This window comes from Amblyomma americanum, chromosome 1 (assembly GCF_052857255.1).
Source record: "Amblyomma americanum isolate KBUSLIRL-KWMA chromosome 1, ASM5285725v1, whole genome shotgun sequence".
Taxonomy (NCBI): Eukaryota; Metazoa; Arthropoda; class Arachnida; order Ixodida; family Ixodidae; genus Amblyomma; species Amblyomma americanum.
Genome location: NC_135497.1, coordinates 503,215,258 through 503,231,561, shown reverse-complemented (window position 1 = coordinate 503,231,561; position 16,304 = coordinate 503,215,258). Strand labels below are relative to the sequence as shown.

The 16,304-nt window shown below is 49.2% G+C and overlaps 1 protein-coding gene across 1 annotated transcript in view; it reads left to right on the top strand.

Moving 5' to 3' along the window:
* The window catches only part of LOC144116135 (uncharacterized), a 169,925-nt gene that overhangs the window by 35,667 nt on the left and 117,954 nt on the right, over window positions 1-16,304 (top strand). The gene's annotated exons all lie outside the window — the stretch shown is intronic.

Sequence of the window (16,304 nt, the reverse complement as noted above, 5' to 3'; positions counted from 1 at the left end):
ATGGCGCGCACGTGTAACAAACCATCCGAACCAGATTTCCTCACCGAGCGGCTGAACAGGTGTAATGTGAAAATAGTATTGGCCAGGCCATGAAGGTTAGATGCCGAAGATCTGCTTAAGTTCGAATAATAAAGAAGTGCACGTCTATTGTAAGATACCAAATCACTTGAAAGAGGGCACATATCTTTCTTCGACATATATCAAGTTTTGTTCTCCAGTAAATATGAAAGCCTGTTATTCTGTTTCATATGTTCGGTGCCCTGTGCGCGCTGCATTTGAGAGAAATAAGAAAGAGAAAGAAGTTATCGAAAAATGGCACCTCGAAACTCCTACCACCGACCATGAACTCCACATTGAAATGTGCTACATCTCAAGGGCATACACGCTGCCGCGTTGTTTCCAGTGTGGCATGCGGTCACAATGCATTATACGGCCATGTGCTGTGCGTGGTCAGCCCACATTAAAGAACACCAGGTGGTCGAAAGTTACCAGGAGCTGCCCTCTACGGTGTCTCTTCCACACTTATTTTACTCCCTTCATCTGTCCTGCCATCTGGCACCTGGCAGCTGCCTGTGGCCGTTGGTAGGCCTTCCGGGAAGACAGGCGTCACCATTGAGTAATGGCGTCACATCCTTCAGGGAATGGAAATTGTGACCGTGTGAAGTCATAACGAGACCACGGGGCTTCATTGTCTCGAACAAGCAAATTGATGACAAACTACGCCAGATTTTTTTCGTGATGAGGTTTCTAACGTCGCATTCATATGAGATACACTGAATGCAATGGCCTCGTAATAGAGCTGCCGCTTCGCATTAGGGGGGCGCTGGTTCCTATCCCCTATAGTGCCTCAGGGTACCTACCAGTTTTCTGATATGTACAACATTCCCCCAGCCTGGTGCTCTTTTTCTGGGGTGAAGTGCCCGAGGAAAAGGTATTTCGCCGAACCGTTATGTTGACAAGTAGTCCTGTTTGGTGGGAAACATTTTTGTGCAGGGCGTGCAGCCGTTGCGTTGACAGGTCAGGCATTTGTTCCGGCATCAAAACAGTTTAAATTCGCCTCGGGCGGTAAAGCCAACTTCTGGCTTCGGAATGCGGCTGCACGACTCCTTTGTTGGCATTTGAGAATCTTGAAGGGCTAGTCTCAATGCCGTACGTGTCTTTTTTTTTTTTGAAGCCGATGAAACACTAGCAGAATAGGTGCCCCCTAACATAATTTGCGCTCCCCTTGCGGAAAGTTCAGCATGCGGCCTGCGTCAGTTCAAAAGGTCCACAGGAGCCTAAAAATTAAGCAGTTCATTATATTTTCTATTTAATTTTCATGTGTCACATTAACAGCCACGTAGCGAAGCAGAGCAGCCGGAGCATCAGCTAAGCCTGACGGCTTGGTTGTGAACTCGTGAATGTCAAATAATGGACACCTAGCATATCATAGCTATCAATAAAGATACTTCCTTGGCTCCCAAGAAGATTCACTGCTGTGCGCAAACGCGAAAGAGCCTCTAAAGCCTTCAATAATTAGAGCCCGACCGGAAACGCGTCAGGTAAGGATGGCCCCTGCAACCGGGGAAAAAGAAAACACTGGATAAACTTAACAATGAAAACAAGGAGCAGCGGCGGAGATGGTCGCGAACCAACTTGCCTGTCCGCCGTTTCGTCACCGGTACGTTGACTAGGAAGTGCCAAGGACACGATCCGTCCGGGCCAGGTGGAGCTTAGAGAACCTTTGTCATTGTCAATTATCTGCGCCTAGAAAAAAAAAATCTGAAAGGTTGAACACATAAACTATGAGGCCAGGACTATTCACTGCATTCGTTCCAAGTCGCTATAGGAGCAAACAGCACTCGTTACGTCATTTTCAAAACCGGAGCCAGATTCCTACGCAGACCGGAACCCTGCCCGTGCGATTTTCAAGGGCATCTCTCGAAAGCTCGCCCTCGGGTACATTCGCCCATATGCACAAGTTTGGAGGCGCATCATTTGAAAGCAAGTGCTGAATTATTTGGGGAATGTAGAGCTTAAGATGGAGCCAAACTTACAAAGTGCCGATAACGAAACTATGATGCATTGCAGCGTTTCAGCAGCTGGTTGCTGTACAGAAGGGCGCTTCATGAGGAAGGACTGAACCAATAAACTATTCCTCACCCACACACAAAAAAAGGCCAGCCGAAAGGATGGCCCATGTGTATTGCAGGCACTGAATTTCCATCTTATACATCAAGGAGAAAGACCGAGGCTTAAGATCGTTACTAGCTCTCTGCACCGGCGTGTCGAGGACATGCACAATTTTTGGGTGTTTTACGCCAGCATGCAAGACGCGCCCAACACTGCCCCTCATGCGGTATGATTTAGACCAGCAATGGTCTAAAATGACCAGATCATGCCACGGACCTTTTTCTTTGCATTCGGCACGAAGAACTATACTCGCCGACTGCTTTTCTAAGGGAGCTTCTTGCAACGTGAAATGACTAGCTAGTTCGTTGTTTTCAAAGAATCTTTGAATTTCTTGCGTTGAAACAACGGATATTCGTAATGTAGTGCGTTTAAAGAAAAAACTAATAGCTGCAGGGGGGGTCGATTGTATTAACTGGTTTGTTAACTGATGATGATGATGAACGGGCTATTACCTGGTTAATTAAAGAAATAAAAATACAGACAGAGGTCCAAGGAGTGAAAATGATCAGAATGAAAAGGCAATGCTCAATAATGCTAATTGAAAAAATTAGAGTATTTCATTGATCAATTAATTATTTGAAATATAAAAATTAAACAATGCGTCAAAGGCGTCCACCTCCTAAATAATGGAAAGCCTAACCCACTACGCTATCGCTCCATACTCTTAAGGCGGCGTCTAAGTGTCCTCTACAATTTTCTTTTCTTTTTTTTTTCATCTGATCATTCGTGTCTCGCCCGCGAAAAACAAACCCGCGTGCGCTGTGGCTTTCGTCGAAGTTGTTGGCATTGCACGCCTCCGTGCTCCACCCGCTAAGATAAACCCTGTGTAAACTCGCAGCGATGACCTTGTTCAGTTCGACGCCGGACACGACTCGCTCTGGTCGGGGCCGTGAAAACGAGGCCGTGGATACAAAGCCCCGCATGGATAAGCGATAAACGCGCCCCTAGCCTCATCTGGAGGCATGAGTGGCAGATGGCGATAGTGCTGAGGCCAAGAGTGGACTATCGCCGATATTTGTTTGGAACGCAGTAAGATAAAAAAAAAAGCCGAAGTGCGACGAGTGCACGACGAACCCGGCATGACATGGTTCCACTGCAGTGACATGTCATTCCACTGCAGCTTGCAGATGAGATCATGACAGCCTATTTATAATTCATTCATGATAAAAACAAATGAATCCAGTATGACCCACCGCGGCGACTCGGTGGCAAGACTTTCATTTGAGCTAGTCGGTTGTAGCATGACAGGGTTTATGCAAGAAGCGTACAGGCGCTAAACGACGGAGACAACACACACGAACACAGTCCTGTCTTGTGTGTGTGTTGTCTCCGTCTTTTAGCGCCTGCACGCTTTTTGCGTAAACCATCTCTACTCGATGGCTTCGGCGTTCGGACACTGGCTCTTAAGCAACGCGAATGCAATTGCACCCGAATTAAGGAAAAAGCGAAATGCGAAAACACGCCTCTAACTCATGTTTCAGGTTGCTTTAAAACAACAAGCGCGGTCGAAGTTCATCCCGAACTCTTATTCATGATAGGTTGCCTTATACCTCAGTTTTATTTTCAGCGACAGTCTATCACGCAATAAATTACGAAAAGATATGGCGCTCTGTTTCTGTGCCCAAGGCAGGAGTTCTATTTCGTCCTTGCCACTTGGCGGAAGGAAGAGTGCTCCAAATTCCCCATAATTCGACAGATAATGCCTGAAAACAAAATTTGCACTTGCGCAGCAGCGACCGCAACTCACAGCAGAATCGTAAGTGAGAGCTGCGGGCTCCAGAGCTTTGCAGGCTCCCCCTCTGGCCAGGCTCTCGGCCTTTCTAGAATGAAACGTTTCAAATATGGGTCTCTGACACAACCTTGGATAGACCCGAAACTTTGCACGATGGAGCTCTTCGTGCTGCTCATGCGCCAATAAAATTCGTTGGCAACTCAAACAACAACATGAGAAATTGTGAGCGCTGCGCGTACCGTCAGCTCTGCCACTGGTATACAACGCAAAGTTGGCCCCGACTAGTATGCTTGGCTACGTTACGCATGGCCCATATACCTCCCATTTGTGCATTCGCGGCTGGCATTATCAGACTACCCTACGCTGAATCTTTGGAACATGGAGTTACTGGAATAATAAACGTTGCTGTAACCACTCACGGCGTCTCGCCATGGTCGAGGACATCACCTACAGGTAGAACAGGCCAATTCATACCGGGACTTCAAGGGATCTTTATTAACACATGATGCCATAGAGATAGGCCTTGGAAATGAAGTTCGGTTAGTGTAAAAAAAGAGTGGTTTAGATGTAAAAAAAAACAGGAAGCAAAAAATCTCACTCTTGGTACGCATCGCTTGCAGTTGGACTGGGGTTCGCCAGGCATTCCTTAGCAAGCTTCACGAAGACCTGGCTCACTAGACTGAGTCTGTCCAGCAGCTCCAACAGCTTCGTCAATTCTTCAGGGCTGTGCGCTTGGCACAAGCCCTGCACCGTGTTCTTAAACAAGTCCAGAATCTTTTTCATCTTATCTATAATCGGGTCTAGCATCTCTTCCACGACATTCGTAATGGGTGCCGAGAGAGGGTTCCCTACAACGAGCTCGGCAGTCTCGGAACTGGCAGCTGCATCAATCTCGCCGACAGCGTCGTTGCAAGAATCGTTGCCGTTCTCTGGGTTTCCGGAGCAGGCGTTCCAGTGCTGCACGACGTCACGGGGATGGATGTCTTGCCGGTGACAGCGGTCGGAACTCTTCGGGTGATAGGCACAGTGCACTAGGTCGTGGTTGATGAGCTCCCTAAGCTTGCACTGGAACATGCAGCCAAATTTCATGTTTGGGCAGCAGACTTCAATATCCATCAGATGCTCGATGCTAAACTCTAGCTTCTGGACGTCGCGTGCCATGAACCGGACACCGTCCGCATGACAGACAGCCGTGTAGATCACGTGGCCGGGGTTCGTGATGCGCACATCTATACAGCTGTCGCACACGCTATGGCCGCATGGGTATATATAAATGGTCGCCGCCACCTCTTGGCACGTCAAACAGACGCGGGAGTCAGGTAGCGGACGCCTGAACGGGATGGGTCGACCGTCGAACAAGGCGGAGTAGCCTCTCAGGGTGTGCCATCTTCCCCTGAACTCAGCGGTATCTTCGCCCAGGGCCATCGGGTCGTAAGCGCTCGGGATTATCTGCACACTCGATCCAACGCCTGGTCTGGACTTGCTTGTGCTGGGCACGTGGTCCATAGATGTCCAGATGAGGCGCACTGTGGCTTCGGAAGCGGCCTGATCGAGCAGCGTGCGATGCGTGCTGAAGTCAGCGCTGGCAGTGACAGGCCGAAGGATACGAGCAGCTCCAAGATAGCGACGAGACTGGTACAGCGCCCAACGTTCACCTACTGAGGGCTTACAAGTTCTATGACGTATTCCTTGGATGAGGATTGGAGGAAGTCACGTCACCTCTCTCACTAGACTGGCCAATAAAGGCATATGGCCAGGGGGTAAGAGGGAGAGGAAACGATCCACCCACCGAGGGCTTAAATAGAAGACAGCGATAGGGCGGATAACAGGGGCGTGGTAGCGAGCCCAAAGAAAATCCTGATTTCCTTCAACGTCTTTTCGCACAGTTGCTTCTGGTGGTTCTTAATCTCTCTCTTTCGTCCTCCCGCTCAAAGAACTACTGGGTATTTACCCCACACACTGCAATATTCTTTTCCGTCTCTTTTCCCTCTCGCCTGCTTCCAGGATTCACACTGGCCAGTCGCTAACGTCGCGCGTCCGATTTTGGACAATGGACCATTTCCAGAAATTTCTGAGTCAGCTTCTCCATAAAGCTTGTTTCCCAAACAAAAGATCACGTTCCCAGACGATACTCTCGCATTTCGGCTTCTGAGTGCTTCTGGCTTCCGGCTTCTCAGTCGGTACTCTCGCATTCCGGCTTCTGAGTAAACTCAGGAACGTCACCAGTTTACTTCAAAATGCCCCCAGAGAGTCTTTGCAAGAGCACAATGGTACAGTCACGAGCAAGGAATACTAGCACTAAGACGTCACCAGACCCGTGAAAATCTCACCGCGCGGCTGGCGCGGCGCCCAGCCTTGCGAGCACACCTGGCATTTTTGTTATCGGCGTGTTCGTAACCTCAGCGCACAGGTTTGACATCTGCTCCTCCTGTGGCACGTCAATGGTGCTAATCTTTTTCACTCGCGATTGTACAGTCAAATTTTTCCTTCTGAGTGAAATCAGGAATGTTGCCAGGTTACTTCAATATGACCCCCAGAGAGCCGGCAAAAGAGTACTATGGTACAACATGGAGAACGGGGTCGCGGTCAACCTTCGGTAGCACTGCAGTAGAAGCTAGGCAGGAAATGACCCTTTGTTCCTGTGCCGGAAATGAGCTATCTCATACAAAAGTTCCTCAAAAATTTGTGCTAAGCAACACCCTCGCTTCAACTTCCTCCCTTCACAGCCCCCCCCCCCCCTCCCACCCCACCCCTCACTCCTAACCAGCACAAGGAAGCTACCAACTCCCTACAGCACTGTGACAAAAGATGGTCTCCCTTCTTTTCCTGCGTTGACTCTGCTGCAGGACAGTACGGCCATCCGGAGTTTTCACTCGCTCGAAGAATGTGTGTGTCATCCTGGTTAGAGCGCTTTTCGTTGCCAAACGAGCCTTGCAGAGAAGACGACTTTTCTGCAAATGGTCAACAAGTTACCAGCCGCGAGTTGTGCGTACGCAGCGAATCTGCAGGCAACGAATGCTCATACACAGAACGAACGCAACGTATGATCTCGCAGCGTCTTGCGGGCGCACGCAAGCTACAAATCACAAGCTTCATTCCATTCAGAGCTGGTTCACGGCACCAATCCTTAAATAGTGCCGCTGGTGCCAGCGCCCTGCAGAACCTGTACTGTGGTGCAGGTGCAGCGCGTCAGCAGCGCCGCACCTCATGTGCGACAATTTTCAATCGAGCGCGTGCAGGCAGCTCTTGTAACGCGCTATGGGCAAGTTACGGTAGTTATGGTAAAGTGAACTAGAATATTCTAGTTCAATGTTCCTACGGGGTGCGTTCAAAAAATGGCGGCGCCCTGCTTGCCCGCTTCGGAATAAATACATGTCGTTGCTGGGTTCTTGGACGCGATAGCTGGCTCAAATGGTAGCGGTTCGCTCCTATTTTACGCACTATGGCCCACGCTTAGAGGTGTAAGCGATAACTAGCTTCTGTTTTTCCGATAATTTGGCGATTTTCAAGCTCTTCACCAAGCAGGTGCAGCTGCACCATTTCGGCACGGACCACTGAGGAGTTAAACAGCTTTCCTGCACTTACTTGCACTACAGTGAGTTAGAATATTCTAGTTCACTGTACCTGCACAACGTCTGCACTTTTTTGGAACAAATGGTGTCGTGCAGACGGCGCCATCTTGCACCGCTGAAGCGAATGGCTAAGTGCAGCACCATGAGAAACAGTTCACGTCGTGCAGGATAATTTAACGGACTCGTGCAGTTGCCGCCTCCGCGGAAGGAGACGACGGCTTGTGCGTTGCGATAAACGCGGCGAAGGTACTCGGGTTTATCCACTCGTCGACCAGAACGGTGCCCGACTAGGGTCCGACTCGTATACGGAGCATCACTGGGTACCTGTTGATCAAGCTTGTAAATACTAGCGTTGATTTCTGTGCAGTGTGTGCGCAGTGAACCAAGCGCGTGGTGTGTTTGTGTGTGTGCTTGCGTGTGTGTGTGTGTGTCTATACTTCTGTGCTGGTGTGGCCGCGTGCTGCTAACTGTTACTCCCGAGGACAGACGCGCGCGAACACAGTGCCAAAGTGGCGAAGGCGCCCGTCCGCCGGCCGTCACAGTCGCGGTGGACGCGTCGCTATTAATGCCACTTGGCTCGCGCACACCTCTGTTGCGTTGAGTAAAAGAACACACGTGAGTTTCGCACCAGCGGCTGCGGGGTGCACATGCATCGACCGAGGCTGGTTCATGGCTGCATTTCGCAGCGATGTTGTGTTCGAACATTTTTCACGCGGTTCGAATACTGGCTGCAATTTTCAATTTTCTGGCGACGCGAAGGCTAGCAGACGGCCAGGCCTGCATTCGACCATTCGTTTTGGAAGCAGCCAGTGCCAAGCTGCACTTGAACTGCCGGAACTGGCACTACACGCTCGCAGCGCCTAAGCGGCACTGCTTCACAATTTTGCAGAACTGATGCAGCGTGTGCAGGCAAATAGAACTGGCCTTAAAGGTATCTTCGAATTCGATGCACATTCCAGGGACTTCGGAACTTTTTTTAGTGGGAGACAAGACTTCGGGATTATTTTCTTTTTGTTTTTAATGCTCATTTTTATATGAACTTTTTATTTTTTCAATGTTCAAAGGTTGATGCAATTTGTCACGTTGTGGTCAGGAAGAGACCGAAGCGGCTTCCAAAAAAAGCGTTTTACGGGCTGACTCGCGCCCACTAAGAACGAAATGATTCAGCGGCGGAAATAGTCACAAGTGCGCTGGGCGGCCATCGAACTGAATGCCTGCAGTTCTTGGCCGCGCTCAATTTAAATCTAGCAAGGAACCTTCGATAAAGAGCCAATAGCAAGTGCAACAATCTTGAAAAATGTGGAAGCATTTGCACGCGTCCACGATCAATGGAGAGAAGTCTGGTCGTATATCTCGCATTACAAAACAAAAGGACTGAGCCGCGTTCCGGCGGTTTTGAGTGCGAGCGAACAGGTGGTGCAAATATTCACGGAAATATAAAACCAAGTGAAATGGGACGCTTTACGCATGAGGATTGACCAATTCTATTAGAAAAGTTTGTGCATAGTTTGTTTGAATTCTGCTATACACGATCATGTACACGGCTCAGACAGTCAACTTCTGTTGAGACATGAATAGTTTAGGTTACTCATATACGAAATGCTTTACAACTGGCTACAAAGCCAACTAGCTCAGGCCCACTGTGATTATCATTAAAAGAGTCCTAGAACTGAATTGTTTCAATTGTCAGAAATCTGACCCAAGTGCAAGCAATCGGAGACTGAGGGGGGCGTTGCCCCCTCTGGAAAAATGTTGAGTGGGAGGGGGGGGGGGCGATTGCTCCTCTTACATGCCCCCCCCCCTCCCTTTGTTCTGGGGTCCCTAGCACTTCCGTATTCGGTTTGCCAGTGCAGCGGCGCGCGCTGCTCTTCCGCCTTCGTTTTGAAAAAGTGCCAGCCTAGTGCAGCACGAGTTCTTGGCTGGCTTGCACTCTCCCAAGTGGAATTGCAGCTGTAGTGCAGCAATATGGCGGCGCCCATGTGTAGATCGGAGAAGCGATGTGCATATGACCGTAGTCTTAAATGAAACGATGATAGTTCTTTCTTGAAAGGAGGACGGGAGGAATTGTTCATGGCGTCATAATTGTAAGCCTAAGTGGTCAAGTCGAGCCTCATGGGCAGCCTTTCAGCGCATATTCACAAAACGTCTGCGTGTATACATGCAACAACTCTCTTTTTTTCTCTGGAACGACTATTTCTTGGAACTGGTGCATGGCGACATTTTCTTGAGATTTCCTGCTTGAAAAATTCTTTACGTGGTTCGGGATTTCGGCGTCCTTCGATGTCGGCGACACGAAGCTGGCTGCAATTTGGTAGCGGCGCCAATACTAGCAGACAACCAGGCATGCGCTCTACCATTCGTTTCTGGAGCAGCGAAATAAGGAACTGCGAGACAATAATCTGGTGGAGAAAAAGTAACCCCGAAGCCTTCCAAGAAGCGCGTGCGGTCTTATATGCATGGACTGGAAATGGGTCACTGAGGAACGATACTGATCTTTTGAGCCGCTCTTTTTAAAGAGCGAGTGAGCCGTGGCTCAGTAAAAGTGAGCGGCGGCTCTTTTGAAGAACCGGTTCTCTTGGAGAGCCCTCTCTACTTCAGTGAGCCGTGCCGAACTGTTCCGTCAGAGCCGGTCTTCAGCCGGGTGTGATTTGCGCGCCATCTATTAGCAGTGCGAGAAAGAAATGGCATTCCCGCTCTTCCTAGCATGAGTAGCAGTCCGAAACTTGGTCCCTCGGCTGTGTACAGTACGGTGTGCCCCCCCCCCCCCCCCCCGTCTCCCCTTCCCCTCCTTGTCCCCTGTAAACATTGACAAAGGCGCACGAGTCACTGTCCCCTTTACCAACAGCCTAGCCTAGAGGGTGTTGGCTTGACAGCATCGCTTTGACGGCCGAAGACTGCTAGCTTTGTTAAGCGCGCACATCCACCAGCGCACCAGGAAATGAGGCGCCGCGCACACAATGAGCGAACTGGCACGTGTTCCGCAGAGTGCCCTTTCCTTTGCTGGCATTCTTGATGGTGCGGAAGCATTATGGGCCTCCACCATCTGACATTTCCACGACGAGCCAGTGGGTTAGTGGCCCTCCTTTGTCCTTGCTACTCGGCTTTCACTCCTGACATTGTCTACTTCTTGTTTTTTTTTTTAAGTTTTTCGGGTTAGTCAGACAGTCAGGCCAGGGACGGGTTAGGCGAGGGAGACAATGGTGTGGTCTTCCCTTCTCGCACACCTCTTTCTCAGCAGCTGGTATATAAGCAGTGGTGGACGTGCATAACCATCGTTCGAGTTGCTCAGAACGTGGACTACAGAGATATTCACCGAAGACTACAGTGCGAGCTGCATTACAGTGAGCTTGTCCTGCAGGAAAGTGTCAGCCGTTCAGATATGGAAGAGAATCATTCCTCACGGGAGGGCGAATGCTGGTACGTGCTCAAGGGCTTCGCCTTCGGCCTTAACCACCGGCCTATCAAGCTCACGGAGCGTGTGGACAGCGTGTATGTGTGTGTGGCTTGCGAACAGCTTCCAGCGAGCTACACGCGTCTTCAATGCGGTCATAACATGTGCGACGACTGTCTGGGGATGGCCATGAACTCGTCTGGGCTCTTCGGCGAAGACTGTGCAGACGCATACGGAACGTGTCCAGCGGACGGAGTGAAAATCTTGCAGAGCGGACTCAGAACCGTTCACATGCCCTTCGACATCGTGACCAGCATGCGGGCTCATTGCTTCAACGTAGAGCACGGCTGCCCGTACCAGGCCACGCTTCAGGACGTCCATGAGCACTTCGAGTTGTACTGCCGCTTCCACCCCCTCAGTTGTCGCTACTGCCGGAGGCAAGATATACTGATCAAGGACATCGTCACGCATCTCCGCAGCTGTCGTGGAGGACAAAGCAGCAGCGAGAAGGCCTACGTCTCTGGAGTCCGTGGCAGCCAAGAACGTGCCGTCGCGGGTGCGGTTGCCTGCGCTCCCAAGGAAAGTGCGTTGGTAATTCCACGGCGGCTCATTCGGTCAGCAGAAAATATTGGAGTGTGCATAAAAGCTTGTCAGGCATTGAAAATGGGCACATCCGAAAAGACGAAAAGTTTTAGAAAAGAGCTGGACCTTGCCGTACTCTTTGCCACTGGAATCGGGAAACTTTGGAAGTCCCAAGAAGAGTACAACAATGAGACAGCGCTAGTGCCTCGGCGGACCCCAGCATGGACGGCTCAAACGTACTGCTCCGAAGTCGTGACGAAGGCCTATATTGTGAACTCGCTCCTGAAGGACATTCACTGAACTCTAGCCCGACACAATTAAGATGCTATGATAACCTGTCGCGTCCTAGACACCTGTTGCTGCAAGTCGCCGTGTTTCTTTCTTACTACTCATCCTCATTGTCTTTCTTGATTCTTCATCATTTCCGTCTTATGCACAACTCCTCTCATAACTTACCAGAGGTAATAAAGCCTTGTCAACCACGAATCATCTGGACGAGTCATTTCTTGAGCCATAGCGGCTGCCGTGTTGGTGTACACGACGAAACGTACAAAGTTTGCCAAGCATGTCTGATATGCTTACTGCCACCTGCTTAGATCTGCATCGCTGAGCTTGCGGCATATAGAACAAAATGGCGCCTCTAATGTCACGTGAACACCAGCTGCACAGCCGCGGGAGCGTCATCATCATCATCAGCCTGACTACATTCACTGCAGGGCAAAGGTCTCTACCATGTTTCTTCAATTAACCCCGTAATTTGCCAGCTGCGCCCAACCAATGCCTGAGAACTTCTTAATCTCATCCGTCCCCCTAACCTTCTGCCGCCCCCTGCTACGCTTGCCTTCTCTTGGAATCCACTCCGTTACCCTTTTAGGACCAGCGGTTATCTTGCCTTCGCATCACATGCCCTGCCCAAGCCCATTTCTTCGTCTTGATTTCAACCAGGATGTTATTAACCCGCGTTTGTTCCCTCACCCACTCTGCCCGCTTCAGATCTCTTAACGGTCTCTTAGTGGGAGCGTCTCTTTTTGTTAAGTCTATGGAGTCTGTATGCTTTAGTGCTTTCAGATGCTTTTTATTATTTTATTATTTGTTTTCTTGTTAGAAAATCAGTTTAGATCACAGGTTGTATTTGAAAGGGCACTCTCGCAATATTTGTCCTTGCACTACACGCTTGCCTGCTTAAGCAATGGAAACATAAACGTGCAAAAATATATAAAGGCGGAAGCACAGAATACAGATAGCGCGCATGGTGAAATAGGGATAAGTTTCCAAAATCCGGTAAAATATAGGCGAACGTTTATTATTGTAATGGTTGTGGTGCTCAAACTTGAAATCAGCCACGCAAGCATTTTTTACTTTAAACTTAATTTACCACAAAGTAGAATGGTAAATCGCATGTATGCCGTCATCGGTCGTCTTCAGGTGCAATGACCTCCGCCGCCTTAGTTCATTCATGGGAGCACAGCACACTGGAGATGCGGAATTTATTTGTTTCCATTTATATACTGGAGGTACGTGGTTTTTATTCAGCAGCTATGTATAAGTTATCTAAAAAATAAAAAAATATGCCAGTTTATTTTTCGTTTTGATTCAGTATCATAACTGCAAAGCAAGATTGCCGAATGCTTTCGTTGTTTGCACTCACTGCTGCCTTATTTCATGCGTATCTAATAAACAACTCATGATTCCTCTTTTTTGTGGGCTCACTGACTTGCCAACAGCTTCAACAGTATGACGTGTGACGTAATCGTGACGTCGTCTTGAAACTCCAGTGTCCGAATTTCAGTTCCCCTTTATGGAGACAAAATCTCTCCCTCTCGTCATCAGCCTTGTCATGAAGCTATGTTTCCGCTGTCCCCCCTGCATTGTGGAAAGCTTGGATCATGCAGCTCTTACCAACTGGTGGGACATCTGCCCTTGACGACTCAGGGCCAAAGTTTATTAATCTATTTCTCTGTCGCTAATAGCGTTGATTTTTCTTATTTGTGTGGAGTGCCATGAAACTTCACTTTCCTTTGAATGAGCTTATTCTCTCTCGCCAAGCTCGGTTGGCTGGACCATCGTGGTTAAGACAACATAAGTGGGCCGCAAAATATTAACGCCATAGCGTTCAAGGTCCCGCTCACCAGGAAATCCGCCGCCGGCGTTGTGAGCGAGAACTCATGGCCATGGCTCTGGCAGCTGGGCCCCAGAGAGCAACTTAGGGCACATGACCTTGCGACGTAGTCAGAACCTGCTTACAGAAAACAGAGCCAATTGACTTCCCACCGTGGCAGGCGGCACTTAAATTAATGAATGGTCGCTCGGGAAGAGAACCCTGGCCCGCACAATTAAGGTCAACCACTGAGAGCACCTGCCATCGCAGGGCAGCGGAGTGGCGCTTAACCGCGGAACCACTGCGCCAGGAGTGGTATGAGGACTCTCAAAGGACCCTCTGCATGTATGGGAATGAACCCATTACGCTGTCGCTTCATACCCGTCAAGGCGGAAGTAAGAACAAGGATCCATACCAACTTACCCAATCTTTTACCCTTTTGCGGAAGTTTCCGGTACAATTGTTTTCGCCCCTCCAGTATTTCTAGCGAGGGCCTCTGCAGTCGCCTTCTCGTGCTTCTATTTATTCCAACGTCTTTCAAACAAATGTCACTGTGCTCCTGTCAGAGGTCTTTCCAGCAAAGACGCCTCTTTTCGCAAAATGAGCTAAACCTCAAAGAATCTCGACCCAGATACTCAATGCAGCCGAAAGCTTGAACAGGCGTTAAGATTTTGCACCCGTTGCTGTGCATATGGTGGCTGAAGAGAGCTGGAAAGTAAATATGCAGTGCTTTATTTATTCGCTGAACTCAAAATTTTGTTACATATTACTTTCTTGTCAGAATAAGGGGCCTCAAAGCTTGGGGCCACCATGGAGGTTTGGGGCGTCGTCTATGAAAACTGAGAAAGGAGATCGCTTTCCTCCTCCCTTCTTGTCCATGCCGTTGAGCGATGGTTCCCTGACAGGTTCGGTTTTTTTTCAATTTTTTTAAAACTATTTTTATGAGCCAGTGCAAACAGAGGGCCAGCAAATGACGTCATCGCGTTTTTTTTACAGCTGACTTCAACACCGGGCGTTTCGGGAAATCGGTTGCGCTTGGCAGCTGGGAGCACAGCCTCCGATATAGCCGCATAGTGAGAGATGGAAAGCTTGAATTCCAAAGTTGTGTCCATTGAAAGCCAGGGATCTTTACCGGGCTCCCACCTGCCCCCAGGCAAACCTCACCCATTTTGGAGAAGCACAGTTTGGAGCTGCATTCTTACGCGGTTGCTTCAACTCATTGCTAACATGGAAGATGAGTCTGGACAAGCTGACTTCACCGTTACTCAAAACGGCCGGCAGTTTATTCCCGTCTTTCACGGTCTCTAAAGGGTGCCACAAGTCACGCAATATGGCGAACAACTGGGTGATAATTTCATTTGCGATCGTTCAGGAATGGGTTCTTTCAATCGAGGTCAACTGCTTCTAGGTGAAAGTGTTTGTTCCCGTTTTGATACCTATTTAATCGAAGTATTCGCCCAGAGAACGAACACTGGCGGCGCTGCAATCGCCGCAGTGTGACGCCACGGCAAGGACGCCCGTCGAGTCGTGTAAGCCGGGCTGTCGGCGTGCCGGTTGCTATCGTTCGTTTTTCGCGCGCCAATTGGTGACCATGATGACTTCCCGCTCAGTGCCGCAGTGCAAATCATAGAAAGAAGGCAATGTTGGCTTCAACTTCTACCCAAAGTCGTGGAAAATGAAGAAAGCTTGGATGATTAACAATGGGCAAGCAACCGTCAGATTCGTCAGTGTTGTGTAGCAAGCATTTTTAAGAGGGCGACTTTTTGTACCCGGTGAACAAGATACTAGGTGCGTCCTCTGCCGAAGCTTTTTTCTCATATTTGTCAGCGAGTCTTTTATAATTATCTGGTTAAAAGTACAGGAAGCTGTTGCCGGAAACTGTTCAGTCCGTCAGCCTTCCTGACCTTCTTGTCTCACATGCCTTGTCCCCATCAGTTGATGCTGCTCAGTGGTTAGGCGACTGAAAAGGGAAAGATTGACATGTTAGCCGTCGAGAATTTTATCACCACCGTGGGATAAACGCGGCACCTACGAAAACTGCTACCGTACGGCAAATATGCCTTGCCAGACCTGGCAACGGTAGCAACGGAAGGACTGCCGTATTTGCCGTACGGCTGTCCGGCTACGCTAAAAATCTGTTATCATCATGAGGGCATTACGGCTGTTTTGCGGCACGGAGAAGCGAACCAAATACCGGAAAGGTTGATGATTCTTTAGTAGCATCGATAAAATCTCTATCCTTCAACGCATGAAACAAGATCATGCATGCACGTTGCCTTCGATAAGTTGCGCGTAATAGTTCCGTATATATGCTTGTCATTATACTCAAAAATTGCGCGTCAAACAAGAACACTCTTTACTCTTTAATAATATCCTGCTTTCACTAAGCATCGGCGCATCAGGTGTCATCGCGCCAAACGCGCCTGAAGTGCTCACAGCAACTTTCACGACCATGCATCAGCACGAAACAAGCTTATCGCGTCGTAAGCCTACCGGAAATACATTTGCACTATAACCTTAACTGGAATAAGAAAAAAAAACGCACAAAAGAAAGTGGAATTACTGCAAGCAAACACTCATGTCAGTGCACGGTAAAGAACGCGTACCCGTGGTGGCCGAAATTTCCGGAGCCCTTCACTAAAGTTAAGCTCCTAGAAAACCAGAAACAACGTGAATAATTTACCCATAGACCAACTGTACCCAACCCGTGCACTCAGGAGAAACAGCAGGTACTTCTCCGGAATCTATATCAGCTCT